This window comes from Rhinopithecus roxellana, unplaced genomic scaffold, assembly GCF_007565055.1.
Source record: "Rhinopithecus roxellana isolate Shanxi Qingling unplaced genomic scaffold, ASM756505v1 contig2531, whole genome shotgun sequence".
Classification (NCBI taxonomy): Eukaryota; Metazoa; Chordata; class Mammalia; order Primates; family Cercopithecidae; genus Rhinopithecus; species Rhinopithecus roxellana.
Window position 1 is genome coordinate 72,883 of NW_022142117.1, and position 16,456 is coordinate 89,338.

At 48.0% G+C, this 16,456-nt stretch overlaps 1 pseudogene; it reads left to right on the forward strand.

The window, feature by feature from the left end:
• Positions 1 to 191: 191 nt before the first annotated feature.
• On the forward strand, positions 192 to 14,911 carry LOC104670156 (annotated as a pseudogene).
• The last annotated feature ends 1,545 nt before the right edge of the window (positions 14,912 to 16,456 follow it).

Genomic DNA, 16,456 nt, shown 5'->3' on the forward strand with positions numbered 1-16,456 from the left:
AGCTGGTTAGGTGAGCTCCATAAAACCCAAAGGGACTCGGCTTTGTCAGGAGAGGACGTGGAGGGGGTTGAGTGACAGAAGATGGTTCCGCTGGTACCAGACTAGAAACAAGGTATATCCTGGGGTTGGCTTTAGAAACTAAACTTCTGCGAAAGGACAGGGCAGATTGTAAACAGCATCTCAAAAATGAAATGCTGCCGGGTGCGGTGGCTCACGCCTACAATCCCAGCACTTTGGAAGGCCGAGGCAGGTGGATCACCTGAGGTCAGGAGTTTGAGACCAGCCTGGCCAACATGGTGAAACTCCATTTCTACTAAAAATATAAAAAATTAGCTAGGAATAGTGGTGCATGCCTGTAGTCCCAGCTACTTGGGAGGCTGAGGCACGAGAATCGCTTGAACCCAAGAGGTGGAGGTTGCAGTGAGCCAAGATCATACCACTGCACTCCAGCCTGGGTGACAGAGCGAGATTCTGTCTCAAAAAATAAAAATAAAATAAAAATAAAAAATAAAATGCTATTCTGAGGGTCCCTGTGTACTTCATGAAGTAAAGTTTTCAGAAGTGGGAAAAGACATATTAAAAACTCTGTTCATTTTGCATTCCATGACATCTAAAATAGCTAATAATAAGTAGAATTTATGAACCCATGTTGTATCCTATTATTATTTCCCACAGTTATCTAACACAGGAGACATAAACTATGACGCATGTAAACATAAGTTTGCTCTATAAGCATTAAAATAAACAGACAAAAGAAGCTAGAGGAAAAGAATACATACTGTATGCTTTCATTTATAGAAATTCTAAAATAGGTGAAACTAATCTATGGTGGCAGAGAGCAGAGCAGAGGTTTCCTGGGGCCATGAGAGGAGGGTTGACTGCAAAAAGGCATGGGAGAACTTTCTTTTTTTTTTTTTTTTTTTTTTTTTTTTTTTTTTTTTTTTTGAGGCGGAGTCTCGCTCTGTCGCCCGGACTGGAGTGCAGTGGCCAGATCTCTGCTCACTGCAAGCTCCGCCTCCCGGGTTTACGCCATTCTCCTGCCTCAGACTCCCGAGTAGCTGGGACTACAGGCGCCCGCCACCTCGCCCGGCTAGTTTTTGTATTTTTTTTAGTAGAGACGGGGTTTCACCGTGTTAGCCAGGATGGTCTTGATCTCCTGACCTCATGATCCGCCCGTCTCGGCCTCCCAAAGTGCTGGGATTACAGGCTTGAGCCACCGCGCCCGGCCGGCATGGGAGAACTTTCTTAGGTGATGGAAATATTCTATATCACGATTGTGGTGGTGGTTGCATGGATGCACAGATTTGTCAAAACTCATTGAACTGTACACTTAAGATGGGTGCATTTTTATTGTACACAAATGCTGTCTCAATAAAAGTGATTTTAAAAACAGGCTTCATAATAGAAGCCCAGTAAGAGGATTCCTCCCTCCCTCCCTCCCTTTACTTTTCTTTCCTGTCTCTCTCTCTCTCTCTTTCTGTCTCTCTCTCTCTCTCTCTCTCTTCCCCCTCTCTCTCTGTCTCTCTATCTCTCTCTCTTTCCCCTTCCCTCCCCTCCCATCTCTTCCCTTCTCTCCCCTCCCCTTACTTTCTCTTCCTTTCGTTTCTTGTCTCGCTTTGTCAACCAGGAGTGCAATGGCATGATCTCAGCTCACTGCAACCTCCACCTCCCAGGTTCAAGTAATTCTCTTGCCTCAGCCTCCCGAGTAGCTGGAATTGCAGGCACCTGCCACCAGGCTCAGCTCGTGTTTTGTATTTTTAGTAGAGATGGTGTTTCAACCAAGTTAGCCAGGCTGGCCTCAAACTCCTGGTCTCAAGTGATCCGCCCGCCTCGGCCTTCCAAAGTGCTGAGATTACAGGCATGAGCCAGCACTCCTGGCTCCATCTTTCTATTGAACAGCAGGATAGCTGAGAAGTCTACCTGTTTCCATGAAGAACAGACTTTCTTCAGACCACCACTTAAACTTTCTAGTTCATGTTTTTGTCAATATATTTATTTTTCTTTGATTTTGTTTTTTACAAATACACCCCAACTGTTAAATGATAATGCTATTTTTTATCAGCACAGACTAAAATAAGTTTTTACACCACAGCACTGGAATACACAATACATTAAGATCTAAATGATTTCCCTGTAATTAAAGGTGACTTCATTCCTAACAGTAGAATTTTTCTAATTGTATATTTTTTCTTTTTTTTTTCAAATAAATCCACAGCCAACAACATGTAATTGTATATTTTCCTTTTCAAAGAAAAAACCTACAACATTTTAAATTTTATTAAATTTTTTTTTTTTTTTTTTTTGAGACAGAGTCTCACTTTGTCGCCCAGGCTGGTAGTGCAGTGGCGCGATCTCAGCTCACTTCATCTTCTGCCTCCTTGTTTCAAGTGATTTTCCTGCCTCAGCCTCCGGAGTAGCTGGGACTACAGGTGCCCGCCACCACGCCTAGCTAACTTTTTGTATTTTTAGTAGAGACAGGGTTTCACCATGTTGGTCAGGCTGGTCTCAAACTCCTGACCTTGTAATCCACCTGCCTCGTCCTCCCAAAGTGGTAAGGAGTTCAAGACCAGCCTGGCCAACATGGTGAAACCCCATCTCTACTAAAAATACAAAAATTAGTTGGGCGTGGTGGTGCACACTTGTAATCCCAGCTACTCGGGAGGCTGAGGCAAGAGAATCTCTTGAACCAGGATGTAGAGGATGCAGTGAGCTGAAGTAACGCCACTGCACTCCAACCTGGGCTGTGGACTCTGTCTCAAAAATAAAATAAAATAAAATAAATAAAATAAATAAAATAAAATAAAATAGAAATAGAAATACAAAAATTATCTGGGTGTGGTGGCACACACCTGTAGTTCCATCTACTTGGGAGGCCCAGGTTCAAAAATTGCTTGAACCGAGGAGGCGGGGGTTGCCGTGAGCAATCATTTAAAAAGTAACAAGAAAGAGGCTCCCCAGGTGATCTCAGTGGGCAGCCCAGGTGAGACACTGATACTGGGGGTGGCAGAGCATATAAGGAGTTCTTTTCTTTATTCTTGAGCACTGGAGAGTGCCGCTGGGATAGGAGCCTTCCTGGGAACCAGGCGTGAGCCACCAGGCCGGGCCAACAGCAGCCTTTCCTAAAGAATAATCAAGGTCCCTCACAAGCTAATCCCAAAAAGACTGTTTTGCCTCAGGCCTCTCTCCTCTTCCAATACATATCTCTCTCAACTCTAGCTGCTTGTGGTCTCCCAATGGTGAGTGTGTGGGGGCTTAGAACCCAGCTTCTCACCCTGTCTGCTGCTATCCTGTCGAAGCCATTCATGAGCCTGGCAGGCCTAGTACCATGGTGGTTAGGGACCGGGCACTCTGGAGACAACACAGTGGTCACCAGTAGGTAGTCTAATACATTGTGCTCTAGATCAAAACTCTGGTTTACAGGAAATACAAGATAAAGGAATACATTAAATAACATCATAAGTATATAATCAGACAAATCTAATATAGGAGGCATTCTACAAGACAACTGGCCTGGACTCCTTAAAGAAGCCAGTATTGAGGAAGGGGCTATGGTTCACACCTGTAATCCCAGCACTTTGGGAGGACGAGGCAGGCGGATCACCTGAGGTCAGGAGTTCGAGATCAGCCTGGCCAACATGGTGAAACCCCGCCTCTACTAAAAATACAAAAATTAGCTGGACGTGGTGGCGGGCGCCTATAATCCTAGCTACTCAGGAAGCTGAAGCAGGAGAAACGCTTGAACCTGGGAGGCAGAAGTTGCAGTGAGCTGAGATCGCGCCATTGCACTCCAGCCTGGGTGACAGAGGAAGACTCTGTCTCAAAAAAAGAAAAACGAAACAAAAACCAAATGAGCAATATTGGTTTTTTTTTTTAAAAGATCAACAAGAGTGATAAAATTCCCTGTTAGAGTAAAAAAGAGAGAGGGCAGGGATTACCGGTATTAAGAATGAGAGGTTATCACTACAAATTCTGGAATCATTAAAAGAATATAGAGGATACTATAAACAACTTAACATCAACAGATTTGACAAATGACATTTCCTTGAAAAACACAACATACGAATGTTCACACGGATGAAACAAAAAATTCAAAGAGCTCTATATTTATTAAAGAAATCAAACTCATGATTTAAAAACCTTCCCACAAAGAAAATTCCAGGTCCAGATGGCTTCACTGGTAAATTATCAAAGACAAAAGGAAGAAATGACATAAAACCTTTCAAATTTACATCAGAGCTATATGTGCTGAGATGTCAATGATCCTTCAAAATAATTGTTAAAAAAAAAAAAAAAAAAAAAAAAGGCCGGGCACAGTGGCTAATGCCTGTAATCCCAGCACGTTGGGAGGCCTTGGTGAGCAGATCACCTGAGGTCAGGAATTCAAGACCAGCCTGGTTAATATGGTGACACCCCGCCTCTACTAAAAATATAAAAATTAGCTGGGCTTTGGGGCACGTGCCTGTAATCCCAGCTACTTGGGAGGCTGAGGCAGGAGAATCTCTTGAACCTGGGAGGTGGAGGATGCAGTGAGCCGAGATCTGCAGCCTGGGCAACAGAACAAGACGGAGCAAAAAAAAAACCCAAAAAGGCAGACTGAGTACAGAGGCTAATGCCTATAAGGTCAGTGTTTGGGAGGTCAAGGTAGAAGGATTGTTTGAGCCTAGGAGTTTGAGGCTGTAGTGAGCCATGATCATGCTGGAGCACTCCAGCCTGGGTGACAGAGGGAGACCGCCCATCTCAAAAAAAAGGAAAAGAAAAAACTTTTTTTTTTTTTTAAATTTAGCTGGGCATAGTGGCATGTGCCTATAGTCCCAGCTACTTAGGAGGCAGAGGTGGGAGGATCACCTGAGCCTGGGAGGTTGAGGCTGCAGTGAGCCGAAACTGCCACTGCACTCCAGCCTGGGCAACAGAATGAGACCCTATCTCAAAAATGAATAAATAAAAAATAAAATAAAAATTTCAAAAGCAGTGTGCAAAAACACAAGTAGTATTTTTTCATGTACGTAATGAATAAAGATGATATATAGGTGCTGGAGATATACAGGTGCTATAGAAACTGTAGAAAGTTCATGCAACTTTCTATGCGTGAACAATCTCTGCAAGAATACACTGTCACCTTAGAGTGAAGAAACTGGTGCACAGAAATTCAGGAGTGAGAGGAAGACTAACTTTCCACTCTGTTTCCTTTTGTATTGTTTTAGTTTTTAAAAATATGAACAATGCATGTGATTTTTTTTTAAAAAAAGCTCAAAGGGCTGGCGTGGTGGCTCACATCTGTAATCCCAGCACTTTGGGAGGCAAAAATGAGAGGATTCCTTGAAGCCAGGAGTTTGAGACTAGCCTGGGCAATACAGCAAGACCCTGTCTCTACAGGAAAAAAAAAAAAGTTGAAAAGACTTTTTAAGCTCAGGCTTTGCTGGATTCTAACCTGGCTGTTGTCACTCGGCTCTGTGGATCATGTACTAAAGAAAAGATAGCAGGAAAAGATAGTAAAAATCTTACAGGCAGCATGGTGGCTCACGCCTGTAATCCCAGCGCTTTGGGAGGCCGAGGCAGGTGGATCACTTGAGGTCAGGAGTTCGAGACTGGCCTGACCAACATGGTGAAACCCTGTCTCTACTAAAAATACAAAAATTAGCTGGGCGTGGTGGCGTGCGCCTGTAATCCCAGGCACTCAAGAGGTTGAGGCAGGAGAATCACTTGAATCCAGGAGATGGAAGTTGCAGTGAGCTGAGATCGTGCCATTGTACTCCAGCCTGGACAACACAGCAAGACTCCATCTCAAAAAAAAAAAAAAGAAAAAGGAAAAAAAAATTTACAGTCTGGCATCTCAGGGAAAGAGGTCTTAAATCTGCACTTGGCCACCAACTGGCTGTGTGACTTTAGGCAGGTGTCTCCATCTCTCTGAGCCTCCACTTTCTGTTGTTGTTGTTTGTTTGTTTGAGACAGAGTTTTGCTCTTGTTGCCCAGGCTGGAGTACAGTGGCGTGATGTCGGCTAACTGCAATCTCCACCTCCCAGGTTCAAGTGATTCTCCTGCCTCAGCCTCCTGAGTAGCTGGGATTATAGGCGCATGCCACCACACCCAGCTAAGTTTTGTATTTTTAGTAGAGACGGGGTTTCAGCAGGTTGGCTGGGCTGGTCTTGAACTCCTGACCTTAGGTGATCCACCTGCCTCAGCCTCCCAAGGTGCTAGGATTACAGGCGTGAGCCTCCGTGCCCAGCTGAGCCTCCACTTTTAACATCTGTGAATTGAGCGAGGATTAACCTGGCTCAGCTCCTGGGAGGTAACCTCTAAGCCTTTGTACTATCCTGCTTGATAAAAGTATTTTTGTTTGGGAGGTTGAGGTAGGAGAATTGCTGGAACCTGGGAGGCGGAGGTTGCAGTGAACCAAAAATCGTGCTACTGCACTCCAGCCTGGGTTACAGAGTGAGACTCTGTCTCAAAAATGTTTTTAAAAGAGTATCTCTGTTTATCTGGGGACCTTGGGCCATGCAGTATCAGCTTGACCTCTGGAGGAGCTAGAGACAAGGTCGGTCATGCAGGAAGTCAGCCATGCCCGTGTGACCCCAATAAAAACCCTGGTCATCAAGGCTCTGGTCAGCTTCCCTGACTGCAATTCTCAATGCGTGCTGGGAAAATTGAGCACTGATCTCTTGACTCCACTGGGAGAGCATGACTAGAAGCTTGCTCCTGGTGTCTCCTTGTGCCTCTTCCCTTTGCTAACTTTAATCTGTATCCTTTCACTGTAACAAACCATAACCGTGAGTCTCATGGCTTTTCTGAGTTTTGTGAGTCTTTCTAGAGAATGATTGAACCTGATGTGGCCTTGGGGATCCCCAAACCAGGGGATCCCCAAACCATGGTACATGCTTCATCATGAAGACAAGCATCAGTGAGATTGTATACACACAGCACTTAATGACCACAGCCAGTGCTTACTGAACACAGATTGTGTACCAGGTTGTATGTGTCCATTAATTGGATCCACACAACAGCTCTGGGAAACTGATATTATGATTAATTTTTTTAACTTTTTTGGTGAAATGTACATTCAGGAATGTATAAACATATGTTATAGCTTTTAAAAAAGACTTACAATGTGAGAACCAGGTGCCGTGGCTCATGCCTGAAATCCCAGCACTTTGGGAGGCCGAGGTGGGAGGACTGCTTGAGTCCAGGGGTTCAAGACCAGCCTGGGTAACACAGTGAGACTCTGTCTCTACCAAAAAAACAATTAAAAATTACCCTCAGTGTGATCACACGCACCTGTAATCCCACTACTTGGGAGGTGGAGGAAGCAATTGCCACAAAAGCAGTTAAGTAGCTCGTCCTGGATCACAAAGCCCAATGTCCTGAACCCAGGGATCCTTGCCCCGGAGCCCCTGTTTTCCCCAGCACGTGGTGATTACCTAGTAAGTGCAGACTGTTGTGCTGAGGATTGTTGGGGGCTGTTATTGGGGGTTCACCTCCCGTTACCGTTACTCTGAACTCTGTCCCCATTTGTTAATAATTAATTGCTCTCAAGGAGCCTGTGATCCTGAGGCTTTGCCCAGTTAATCAGTCACTGCCCCCAGTCTGAGCAAGGGGCAGTTGGTGAACCTGCTGCCTCCAGGGCACCTTCCCTGGTGTGGAGGCAGCCAGGGACCCAGGATGCTCCAGACCTGTTACCTGCTCTGTTCCCAAGCTAGTCCCCTGGCGAGGGGCTGGCAGCCCCTGAGTTTTGATGGTGGTGTCTTCCAACTCAAGGGCACAGGAGAGCTGACACGGGCCTTGCTGGTTCTCCGGCTGTGTGCCTGGCCCCCACTGGTCACTCACAGGCTGATGGTGAGCAGTGATCCCGAGGACCAGCCTGGAGGCTCCCCATAGCCTGGCACTGAGCCCTCGCTCTCTGTCACCCAGCTCCAGGCCTGGTCTCAGTGACTCCTCCTGGGCTCCCAGCTCTCAGGTGCGTTTCTCCGAGCATCCGTTTATGGGCAGTTTGTGGCTGGTGAGACGGCAGAGGAGGTGAGGGGCTGCGTGCAGCAGCTGCGGACCCTCAGCCTCCGACCACTGCTGGCAGTGCCCACTGAGGAGGAGCCGGACTCTGCTGCCAAGAGCAGGTGAGTAGGGAGCCAGGGCCCAGGGAGGCTGGGAGGACGCAGGAAGGGGCTTCGCAGGTCGGGACCTGACGCCTGCTGGCTGGGCAGTGAGGCCTGGTACGAGGGGAACCTCGGCGCTATGCTGCGGTGTGTGGACCTGTCGCGGGACCTCCTGGAGCCCCCCAGCCTGGCTGAGGCCAGCCTCATGCAGCTGAAGGTGACGGCGCTGACCAGCGCTCGGCTCTGTGTAAGGAGTGCAAAGATGGTGCCAGGAGGGCACGGCTGCCCACCGGGCTCCGCAAACCACCCCACCTACCACCCCATTTCAGAAGGAGCTAGCCTCATGGGTCAGAAGGCCAGGAGCCTCTTTGGAGCTGAGCCCCGAGAGGCTGGCTGAAGCCATGGACTCTGGGCAGGTAAGGATCTCAAGCGGGACTGTCGGGGACAGAGTGCCTTGGACTCAGAATGCGACCACACGGCACACCAGATGTTCAAAATGCTCACGGCCACCTCCAGCCTTGCAGCAGCCAGCAGAAATGCAGCTGTAGCTCCCAGGCATGGTAGAAATGGATGGAATCAGGGTCATCTGGGTTCTCAGGGAGGAGCCTGGAGGCTGGAGGCTCTCAAGAGAAGGGACTGGGATAGAAGCTGTTTATCAGCTAGAAAGAGGTACTTCAATGTGTCCTCAGTCAACACAGCCGCACGGGTGTGAGCTGGCTGGGTGTAAGTTCTGATTAGGCCAATGGGATCTTAGTTTGTTCATTCAATCATTATTTCCTTTTTATCTCTATATTCTATTTCAACCTTACTCCATCTTTTTTTCTTTCTTTCTCTCTCACTCCTTCCTTTTTCTTTCTCTCTCTCTCCTTCCTTCCTTCCTTTCTCTCTCTCTCTTTCCTTCCTTCCTTCTTTTCTTTTTCCTTCTCTCTCCCCTCCCTCCCTCCCTCCCTCCCTCCCTCTCTCCCTCCTTCCTTCCTTCCTTCCTTCCTTCCTTCCTTCCTTCCTTCCTTCCTTCCTTCCTTCCTTCCTTCCTTCCCTCCTTCCTTCTCTCTCTCCTCCCTCCTCTCTCTCTCTCTCTCTGTCTTACTGTGTTGCACAGGCTGGTCTCTAACTCATGGCCTCAAGCAGTCCCCCAGCCTCAGCCTCCCGAAGTTCTGGGATTATAGGTGTGAACCATCACACTCAGCCTCCTGTCTTGTATAATGCATATGTTTTTGTTTCTATGATTTTGTTTTGCCAGGTGTATACCATTCGTGGGGGGCATATTTTCCCCAATATTCTATTATAAAAATTTTCAAATATACAGAAAAGTAAAAAGAATTGTACATGAACATCCATGTACCTGCCACCTTTAACTATACTCGCTTTAAATCATATCTGTCCCTCTATTCCTCTATCCATCCATCAATCCATCTTATTTTTTTGGTGCATTTCAAAGTGAATTGCAGACCTCAGTATGTTTTCCCCCTGAATGCTTCAGGATGTGAATAATGGGCTCATTATAGAGCCCAATAATTATTCCCAGTACTTTTTTCTTTCAAGGTAAAACAATGAACTACACACATTGTAAATGTGCCCCTTGATGAACCTTGACCAAAACACACACTTGAGCAATCCAAATCCCTATCAAGATTTAGAACATGGCCGGGAGCGGTGTCTCATGCCTGTACTCTCAATAATTTGGGAGGCTGAGGCAGATGGATTACTGGAGGTCAGGAGTTCAAGAACAGCCTGGCCAACATCGTGAAACCCTGTCTCTAGACATACAAAATTAGCCGGGCATGGTGTCGTGCGCCTGTAATCCCAGCTCCTGGGGAGGCTGAGGCAAAAGAATCACTTGAACCCAGGAGGCGGAGGTTGCAATGAGCCAAGATCATGCCATTGCACTCTAGCCTGGGCAAAAAGAGCAAAATTCTGTCTCAAAAAAAAAAAAAAAAAAAGGAAGAAAAAAAAGAAAAAGAAAAAGATTTAGAACATTTCCATCACTGTGAAGTTCCCTCCTGCCCATCTCCATCAATCGAGAGAATGTTTTAAATTTACACAAAAGCATTGTATCAGCTGTCTCACTCTACTTCTTATTTTTTCCATTGATACTAAGATCCACACAAAGTTTTGTTTTGGTTTTGTTTTTATACAGGGTCTGTCTCTGTCACCCAGGCTGGAGGGCAGTGGCATGATCACAGCTCACTGTAGTCTCGAACTCCTGAGCTCTAGGAATCCTCCCACCTAAGCCTCCCAAGTAGTTGGGATTATAGGAATAAGCCACCACGTCCAGCTAATTTTTAAAATTTTTTGTAGATAAAGGGTCACACTGTATTGCACAGGCTAGTGCCTCAAGAATCCTTGTGCCACTGGCTGCTGCACGGTTTACCTCTCCTGGGGTGAACCCCTGGGTGGCCTCTGTGTCTCCACCCTCCCAAACAGCGCTACAGTGCACATGCTGATGTTTCTTTTTCTAATTTTTTTATTTGTAATTTTTATTTATCTATTTATTATCATTATTTTAAGACAGAGTCTTGCTCTGTCGCCCAGGCTGGAGTGCAGTGGTGTGATCTCGGTTCACTGCGACCTCCGTCTCCCAGGTTCTCCTGCTTCAGCCTCCTGAGTAGCTGGGATTACAAGCGCCCGCCATCACGCCCGGCTAATTTTTGTATTTTTAGTAGAGACGAGGCTTCACCATGTTGGCCAGGCTGCTCTCGAACTCCTGGCCTCAGATGAAACGCCCGCCTCAGCCTCCCAAAGTGCTGGGATTATAGACGTGAGCCACTGCGCTCAGCTCTTTTTTTTTTTTTTTTTTTTTTTTTCAGATGGAGCCTCCCTCTGTCGCCAGGCTGGAGTGCATGGAGTCTCCCTCTGTCGCCCAGGCTGGAGTGCAGTGGCCGGATCTCAGCTCACTGCAAGCTCCGCCTCCCGGATTCACGCTATTCTCCTGCCTCAGCCTCCCGAGTAGCTGGGACTACAGGCGCCCGCCACCTCGCCCGGCTAGTTTTTTGTATTTTTTAGTAGAGAGGGGATTTCACCTGGTTAGCCAGGATGGTCTGGATCTCCTGACCCCATGATCCGCCCGACTCGGCCTCCCAAAGTGCTGGGATTACAGGCTTGAGCCACCGCGCCCGGCCTTTTTTTTTTTTTTTTTGTCAGGGGCGGGGGATGGCCTCTGGCTCTGTTGCCCAGGCTGGAGTGCAGTGTTGCAATCTCGGCTCACTGCAACCTCCGTCTCCCAGGTTCACGCGATTCTCCTGCTCCAGCGTCCCGAGTAGCTGGAACTATAGGTGTGTGCCACCATGCCCAGCTAAGTTTTGTATTTTTAGTAGAAATGGGGTTTCACTATGTTGGCCAGGCTGGTCTTGAACTCCTGACCTTGTGATCCGCCTGCCTTGGCCTCCAAAAGTGTTGGGATTACAGGCGTAAGCCACTGTACCTGGCCTTATTTGTAATTTATAAAGTGTATCAGAGAACACATAGAAACAAGATTTCATGGTTCAGAAACTCAGCTTGGGAAAGTAAGGAGTTCATCTCTTCATGAGCTTTAGTTTATTCCTGTGGGGAGAGTGACAGTAACTTCTTGGTTTTAAGCAGGCTGGGTGCGGTGCCTCATGCGTGTAATCTGCATTTTGGGAGGCTGAAATTGGAGGCTTACTTGAGCCCAGGAGTTCAAGACCTGCCCGGGCAACATAGTGAGACCCTATTTCTACAAAAAATTAAAAACTTAGCCTGTGTGCTGGTGCACACCTGGTGTGGAGGCTAAGGCAGGAGGATCACTTGAGCTCAGGAGGCCAATACCAGCCTGAGTAATACAGTAAGCCCTCGTCTTTACAAAAACATCCTTAAAATTAGCTGGATGTGGTGGCAGGCACCTGTAATCCTTGCTACTCGGCAGGTTAAGGTGGGAGGATTGCTTGAGCTGGCAAGTTTGAGGCTGCAGTGAGCTAAAAATTGAGCTAAAAATTCACTCCAGCCTGGGCGACAGAATGAGAGACGCTGTCTCTAATAAAAAGAAAAAAGAAAAAGGAAGAGGGCCAGGTGCCGTAGCTCATGCCTGTAATCCCAGCACTTTGAGAGGCTAAGTGGGGGTGGATCACTTGAGGTCAGGAGTTTGAGACCAGCCTGGACAACATGGTAAAACCCCATCTCTACTAAAAACAAAAGTTATCCAGAAATGGTGGCACTTGCCTGTAGTCCCAGTTACTCAGGAGGCTGAGGCAGGAGAATCACTTGAACTCACACTACTGCACTCTTGCCTGGGAGACAGAGTGAGACCCTGTCTCAAAAAAAAAAAAAAAAAAAAAAAAAAAAAAAAAAAAAAAAAAAAAGAAGGAAAGGAAGGAAGGGAGAAAGGCAGAGAGGAAGGAATGAAGGGAGGGAGGGAAGGAAAAGAGAGAAAGACCCAGGCTCTGGAAAGGCTGAGGTTCAAACCTCAGGTCTGCCCTGAGTTAGCTGTGTGACTTTTGACAAGTGACTTCCCTGCTCTGTGCCTCAGTTTCCCCATCTAGAAAATGGGGGACAATAACAGTTGCTACATCAGAGGGTGGTAAAGATTAAATGAGTTGGCCGGGCGCGGGGGCTCAAGCCTGTAATCCCGGCACTTTGGGAGGCCGAGATGGGCGGATCACGAGGTCAGGAGATCGAGACCATCCTGGCTAACATGGTGAAACCCCGTCTCTACTAAAAAATACAAAAAACTAGCCGGGCGCCGTGGCAGACGCCTATAGTCCCAGCTACTCGAGAGGCTGAGGCAGGAGAATGGCGTAAACCCGGGAGGCAGAGCTTGCCGTGAGCTGAGATCCGGCCACTGCACTCCAGCCTGGGTGACAGAGCGAGACTCTGTCTCAAAAAAAAAAAAAGATTAAATGAGTTAAATATTTGATGGGTGTCTGAAATAGCTCCCTGAGGGCCTGAGACTATGTCCCAAGTCAAGGGGGAGACAATCCTCTGTTGGGGGAAGAGGAAACCAGGCTGCTGCCCCCAGCTTTTCCCTCCTCCAGGAGGCAGCATTCTCCCCACCGTGGGAGGGTTGCAGCTTCCAGCCCAACCTGCCTCCAGATTCCATGAGCAAGCCTAGGCCTGTCATCTATATCGACCTTATTGGATATAATAAAGCTTTCAGCCCCACCTGTTCCTCTTTCTTCCATTTCCCAACTTCTTTGAACCCAGCCAGACTCCCTGGAGTCACCAGCAGCTCACATTCAGCCAGATGAATCTGCATAAGACTGTGAGTTAGGAATAATTGTTACTTCCATGTTACAAGCGTATCCACTCCCGAAGTGTTTGCTGAACATCTATCTTGTTCCAGACACGGTGCTAGGGTCTGAGGGGGCATGAAGGTGAAATCCCTGACCTCGAGGCACTTCCTTGCAAGTCAGGGGCAAGAGACAATAATTAAAACCAAAGTCAGAATCCCAGCACTTTGGGAGGCTGAAGTGGGAGGATCGCTTGAGCCCAGGAGTCTGAGACCAGCCTGGGCAACATAGGAAGACCTTGACTCTACAAATAGTAAAAAGTTAGCCAGGCGTGGTGGTGGGTGCCTGTGGTCCTAAGTACTTGGGAGGCTGAAGCAGGAGGATTGCTTGAGCTGGGGAGGTAGAGGCTGCAGTGAACCATGATCGCACCACTGCATTCCAGCCTGGGCAACGCAGCAAGACTCTGTCTCAACAAAACAAAACAAAAATCAGCACGTAACAAGTAGGGGAAAATAAGGCTGAGGAACAGGAAGAGAAGTTGCCAATGTATAGCTGGGAAACCATGTTGAGAAAGTGACATTAGAGCAAATACTTGAAGGAAACATGGCAGCAGGTAAAGGCCTGGAGGTGGGAAGTTGCCCGTCGTGTTCAAAGAGTAGCAGGGAGAGCTGAGCACGGTGGCTCACGCCTGTAATCCCAGCACTTTGGGAGGTCAAGGTGGTTGGATCACTTGAGGTCAGGAGTTTGAGACCAGCCTGGGCAACATGGTGAAAACCCATCTCTACTAAAAGTACAAATATTAGGCGGGCATGGTGGCGAGCACCTGTAATCCCAGCTACTTGGGAGGCTGAAGCAGGAGAATCACTTGAATCCAGGAGGCAGAGGTTGCAGTGAGTTGAGACCATGCCGCTGCACTCCAACCTGAGCAGCAGAGCAATACTCCATCTCAAAAAACAAACAAACAAACAAAAACTGAGGCCCAGAAAGGTTATATAACTTACCCAAGTCACACAATAGGTGGTGGAGCCTGGATTCAGACCCTGATTCTAGGCTCATAACTCCCTCAATAAAAAGTACCTAACTAATATTGCTCATTTTTAGATTTCTAGCAACTTCTAAGCTTTTTCCCACTTCCCCTGCTGCCCCGTAGAACCTCCAGGTCTCCTGCCTCAACTACGAGCAGAACCAGTACCTCCAGGTCTCCCTCAGCCGCTTGCATCCGGTGGCCCAGGTAACTCCTCCTGCTGGGGTCTGGCTCCACTGCCCCTGCTGGACACCCAGGACCCTGACCGCCGTCTCTGTCACCCTCAGTATGCCCGGGCCAAGCATGTGCGGCTCCTGGTGGATGCGGAGTACACCTCACTGAACCCGCGCTCTCGCTGCTGGTGGCTGCCCTGGCCGTGCGCTGGAACAGCCCGGGACGTGCAGGCTGGGGTCTGCACACCCTGACCTACCAGAACCTGCCCGCGTGCCCTACAGGACACATTCGAGCGGCTGGGGAGGGACGCAGAGGCCGCACACAGGGCCGGTCTGGCCTTGGGAGTGAAGCTGGTATGAGGTGTCTATCTGGACAAGGAGAGGGCGGTGGGCCAGCTTCATGGGATGAAGGACCCCACTCAGCCTGACTATGAGGCCACCAGTCAGAGGTAGGCCTGCGCCAGCTGGCCTCTGCAGGAAATAACACCTAATGGTCGGGTGCAGTGGCTCATACCTGTAATCCCAGTGCTTTGGGAGGCTGAAGCTAGAGATTCACTTGAGAACAGGAGTTGGAGACCAGCCTGGGCAACATAGGGAGACCTCATCTCTAGAAAGTTTTAACAATAGCCGGGTGTGGTAGCACGTGCCTGTAGTTCAGCTACTTAGGAGGCTGAGGTGGGAGGATCACTTGAGGCCAGGAGTTCAAGGCTGCAGCGAGCCATGACTGCACCACCGCACTTCAGCCTGGGCAACAGAGTGAGACTCTCTCTCAAAACCAAGCACACACACAAACAAAAAAACAAAAAGAAATGCCTACAGTGGCCTCTAAGCCCCACGTGCTCTGGTCCCTGCCACTTCCCTAACTTTCTCTTCCTCTCTCTCCCTCCACTGCAGCCACACTGGCCGCCTCCATGATCCCCAGGGGCTTGGTACTTCCTGTTCCCACTGCCTGGGACACTCCCACTGCAGAGAGCAGCATGGCCCCATCCCTCACCTCCTTATATCTTTACGTCTTGGTACCTTCTCTCGGGGCCACAGGGACTCACCCAAGTTACAGAGCAGGTGGCCTAGCCATGCTTGGAATCTAGGCTCATGTCCGAGATCTGCAGGGGCTCCAGGGCACGTTTGTGTACCATCAGCTTAACTGGCACCAAGCCAGGCACAGTGGTGTGTGCCTGTCATCCCAACTACTTGGGAGGCTAAGGTATGAAGATTGCTTGAGCCCAGTATGAGCAACATAGCAAGATCCCATCTGTAAAAACATTAAAAATAAAACATTATGGCCAGACATGGTGGCTCATGCTTGTAATCCCGGCATTTTGGGAGGCTGAGGCAAGCAGATCACTTGAGGTCAGGAGTTTTGAGGCCAGCCTGGCCAACATGGTGAAACCCTGTCTCTACTAAAAATACAAACATTAGTCAGGTGTGGTGGCTTGCACTGGTAATCCCAGCTACTTGGGAGGCTGAGGCAGGAGAATCGCTTGAACCCAGGGGGCAAAAGTTGCAGTGAGCCAAGATTGCGCCACTGAACTCCAGCCTGGGTGACAGAGTGAGACTCTGTCTCAAAATACTACTACTACTACTACTACTACTACTACTACTAATAATAATAATAATAATAATTTGCACTATTATTTTAAAAATTGAAATCTAATTCACATATCATAGAATTCACAATTTTAACATGTACAATTCAGCGGAGTTTAGTATATTCCCAAAATTGCGCAACCGTGACCACTCTTTGATTCCAGAATATTTTCATCACCCCAAAAAGTAACCTCATACCAGTGAGAAGTCATTCGCCTTCTGTTCCCTCCTCCCCTCAGCCCCTGGAAACCACTAACTTACTTTTTGTCTCTGTGGATTTGCCTGTTCTAGACGTTTCATATAAATGGAATCACATAATATGTGACCTTGTATATTTGGCTTTTTTCATTTGTTTGTTTAACTTATTTTTGAGACAGGGTCTCACTCTGTCGCCCAGGCTGGAGTGCAGTG